The following is a 4,740-nucleotide window of genomic DNA, read 5'->3' as shown; positions in this document are numbered from 1 at the left end:
TAGCCAATCTCATAGAAATTGGATGGATCACCATGAAGTGGTGGAGCCTGGATTAGACCTGGCTTCACCTGGATTAGAAATGGGTGGTGGATTAGGAAATTCTTAGAACTGGATTAGAAAAAGGATGTCGTTGTGGGGCTCGAATCTATACTACTGTCAGCTGGGGCATTTTCGTGAAAGACTCTGTAGTAGTACTGCGACACTTGTAGCCAATAAATTCTAATTTCCGATATATCGCTTTAATTTCTTGCACATGCACACACCAAAGGATGAAGTCACAGTACCAAAATTATCGCAAAATTATGGCTTAGTTAAGAAAACTGGTATATCAGTTTGAAATTATCGCTCACTAAATCAAACAATTTCACATTTCAAATATTCCATTCCCCAAGAGTTAGTTCGCAAAATTCATGTGCCAAGTCAAAGCTATCGATTAGTGAATAAAGCATAATTTCACTTAAAGCCTTCGAGTCGTGAAACATACAGAACAGCCCAGTGCTCTACCCCATTGCCATGCTCAACACCTCACCCCGTGGTCTTGTTGTCAAGAATAGACAGAATCCGTCTAGAATATTGTAACGACTAGAAGATCGGTTTGCGACATGTTTTCTCGAAAAAATCTAAGGGCAGTGCTCATTAGCAACCGTTGCGTATTATGTATACATCGGAGTTTTTCCGCGAGGATGCCGGGCAACGTAAACTATATAAAAGCGTTAAAACTCAGTGCAGGGGAATATCAAAAGATGACACGACACGTTTTTTTTTTAAAGTTCCCCTGCACCGAGTTTTAACGCTTTTATCGTGGACTACAAAATAGATCGGTTCCTTACTCTTTTTAAAAGAGTCAATTGCGTCAATCTCCTAGGAGATTATGATGAGGTTCACCTCTGACAGAAAACGACACTGGGCTTTCATAGGTAGCGACTTTAGCGATATTTTTCTGCAGCAGCGCTATTCTTCTTGACTGAGGGCGACATGGCACACGTGAGCCAGCGTAGGGTGAGGTAAAGTGTGATTGCGGCTAAGACGCAATAAACAATTTGATTTGAAACAATAACACATTTTGATTACTGTATTCATGAAGGACGACGTAGAACTCAGTTCCTGCTCAATAGTACATCGTAGGGATCATCGGGTGTCTGGTTTGCGTTATCCTTCGGTGTACGTTATACATAGGGTTGTCAATCCCGAGCCATTTTTGCAGTCCCGGGATTTCGGAATTGTTTGCTGTCAATCCCGAGATCCCGAGACGGGATTTCGGGATTGTGACGAGCTTAGATGGTGCTTCCAAGAAGAGTCCTGTGCGGGTCAGAATTATCTGACCCGCAGGTTCAAATCCGCACCCGACACGCAACCCTAACAAATTGAGACCAGCATCCGCCGCAGGCCCCATGTTCTTTTTTTCTTCTTTTTTTCAGAAGCTCAGCCGCAGCCGACCGATACCTGCAACGCGATGAACGTTCACGAGTAAACTGAGAGTACTCCCTGGTCAACGCCTCAGGATTAGACATGTCTAATCCTGAGACAACATCAGCGCAGGGGGCAAAAAGGTGCAAATGTGTGTTGGCTTGTAACTTGAGGCATGATCATACGAAACGCGGCATGAACAAAGGACACACAGGCGATGTTGCACCTTAACGGTGTGACCGTTTGTTCCACCTTTGTTAGCGGCGTTCTACTTCATATTTCGAGCGACTGCAGTACAGACGCGTAAGAGATTGAGCAACTCGGTGTGCTTTCTAATAGTGTTTGTTAAGATGCGACGACCTCAGCCGATCCGCTGCTCGAACGACACCGAAAACGTAGACCCGCCGCCGCGGGTCACCCGTGGTGGCACGCAGGTCCCGCGGGCCCTGCAGAAGTCTACTTCCAAGTCAATTTACCTCAATTGACTATATCGCCGTGTTGTGCGCAGTTCATGCGCGGTTTGTCAATGCTACGTTTTCCTGAAGGAAAGCATTTAAGCATGTAAGGTAGTGACGGCGAAATGGTTCCTTTTTTTCTCTTCATTTTTTTTTCTACGATAATGCCACTCCTTTTTTATTAATCTGCATTTCACTTTTGCAATTGAAAAGAAGGCGAGTCCCACTACGCTTGAAATAACAGGAAATATTACTTTATAATTTCCTCAAACAGTATCACATTCCACTTGAATGACGAACAGCAACAGAAATAAAAAAATAAAAACGTCCAATAAAGATGAATGGAAAGAAACAAAACATTAAACGGTTTACAACACCGTCGCTGCGTGCTGATACCATTGTACAACGATTGACACACGACCTGAGAAAGCACAGAGCTTCGAGGGTGGTGTCCCCCAGTTCGGAGTGAACGTTTGTGCAAATACTGGCTGCTGAACTGAAGGTCTGATCAGCTTCTGCGCCAGAAGAAACGACAGTCAGCAGGTACCTGTACGCATGTGCAGGCAGCGGTCCTCTGCCACCTCCAGCCATAAAAAGTGCCATTACCTAACGAAGGAGTGAGTCTGTGCCTGATGTCCTACAGGTGTTGGATTTTTCTATTATATCGGCTCGCACAGATTTTGCGGGAGGAATCCGGGTACTTGAGGACGTCAAAAATTGGCCGAGATCCCGGGATTTCGGGATTCGGGATACCCCGACTAACAAACTGCGGCGGGCATCATACCGCGACTTATCGTGCATGCAGAGTTGCCAAGGCGGCTGTGGCCGCTCACCGGCGGCGAGGTCTGAGTGGGAAGCTACACACCGCTCCTCTGAGAGCTAACCGTTCACACCCTGGTTGTGCAGATCTTTCTGCAGCCCATTTCCTGAATCTTCCGGGTAGCAGTGAGGAGCCCACACGCGAGAGCAAGGGATAGTCGAAGTCTTTCGCCTCCGCCGTCAAGAAGCCAACCGCTACTTTATCAGAATTGCCACCTAAGGAAGTTTGCCGGCGCACGACCAGCTTGAAGCAGCAAACCCCCCGTGAACCGGAGGGACAAGACAACGTCTTTGATTCTGTACTCGTTATGCTATTTTCTGCGATACGCGTCATCGTCCAGCAACTCCCGGTGTCAGCCGACCTACCAGCGGTTCAAGCCGTGCTTGCTCTGAAACCTCTACTAAGTAGTCGTGGCCCCCTTGCAACCCGCAATGAATAATGCAGCACCACTTGCACCAACAGTTCACCATCAAACAACGGCTATTTTTCAGTGGAACTCGCGGAGCCTGAAGTCGAAGACGTCGGACTTTCGCCAATTTGTATGGAGGCACAAATTTCCCGTGCTCTGTATCGCTGAATGTGGTATCACCAAGGACTTTCGACTATCTAACTACCTTACGTTCGTCTCCGAGCCCTGTGGTCGGACAAGCCAAGCCGTGCGGCGCTTTTTGTCCGTTCTGACATTCCGGGCATCCAACGCCATCTGCGTGTGACTGGGACTGGAGAATATGTCTGCTGCACAGTTCGCTTTGCCCCTTTTGACCTCACAATCGTCTTTCTCTATCTCCCGCCGGCGGTCAACTATAACGTGAATGAACTGGGAACGCTTATAGATGAGCTCCCTGCGCCTTTGTGCTCTGTGGGAACTTCAACGCCCACAATGTGATTTAGGGCAGCACACGCTGTGATGCAAGAGGTGAAAGACTTGCGGGCCTGTTTGCCGACAGGAGTCTTTGTGTTCTAAATGATGGCTCTCCGATGTTTATTCACACCACGTACCTTTCATCGTGTCTTGACCTCACCGTTGCATCGCCATCAGTAGCCCACCGGTCTGTATGGCGCGTGGATGCTGACACCCTTGGTAGTGAACACCTACCAGTTTTGATCAGTATACGACATGTTCGTCAGTCATCTGCCACACATTGCGTTAGACGGACAAACTGGCAACACTATCAAGGCGCCATCAAGATTGCTTCTTCAAGTGGTGGGCTCCGAAATCAGGACTTCCGCCGCGCAGTGGCTAATGCGACGCAGGAGGACATTCCGACTTCCTTTTCATTTCTCTGCAGTGGACGCCGAATACGAGTGGCTCCGGGACTTTCTACTCCTGTGATTCAACGGCACCCGTTCCGCTCCCTGTCCTTGGCTACCTCGCGTTCTGAACTGTGCCTTTCGGAGGACTATTGCGTGCGCCTCACAGCACAGCCTCCAGTCGTGCTCTCATCAGCTCAAGGTCTTCCACCCGGTATGCAGTCTTCGAAAGACCCGGCTCTGGACCTGCCCCTTACTCTTCTCGAGCTCGACTCTGCACTACGGGACTCTCCTCTGCATACCTCCCCTAGAGCAGACCAGATCACGTATAAGGCCCTTCGGCATCTTCCCCTGTCAGGGCGAGCATCCCTCCTACGGATCTTCAATGAGAGCTGGTGCCAAGGGGAAGTCCGTAACGAGTGGAAGACCGCGATGGCGGTCCCTTTACTCAAACCAGGTCAATCACCGCATCTCATCGATTCTTTCCGCCCGATAGCTCTTACAAGCTGTGTGGTGAAGACCTTGGAACGTATAATATTCAATCGCCTGACCTGGTACCTTGAGAGCACGGGTTTTTTTTTTCCCGGGGAGATGGCGGGTGTTCGCCCAGGCCGGTCAGCAATGGACAGCGTCTTAACTCTAACCAGTAGGACACAACAGGCAAGGGCCGAAGGTTTATTGACAGCCGCTGTCTTCCTCGACGTCAAGAAAGCGTACGACAGTGTCCTCCATAGCGCAATCATGGCGACGCTTCCAGAAGCTGAAGTCGGGGGCTGCCCCTGGTCATGGATTAAAGACTTCTTGGCT

Source organism: Ornithodoros turicata, chromosome 1 (genome assembly GCF_037126465.1).
Source record: "Ornithodoros turicata isolate Travis chromosome 1, ASM3712646v1, whole genome shotgun sequence".
In the NCBI taxonomy this organism is placed as follows: Eukaryota; Metazoa; Arthropoda; class Arachnida; order Ixodida; family Argasidae; genus Ornithodoros; species Ornithodoros turicata.
Note: the sequence above shows the minus strand (reverse complement) of the source record.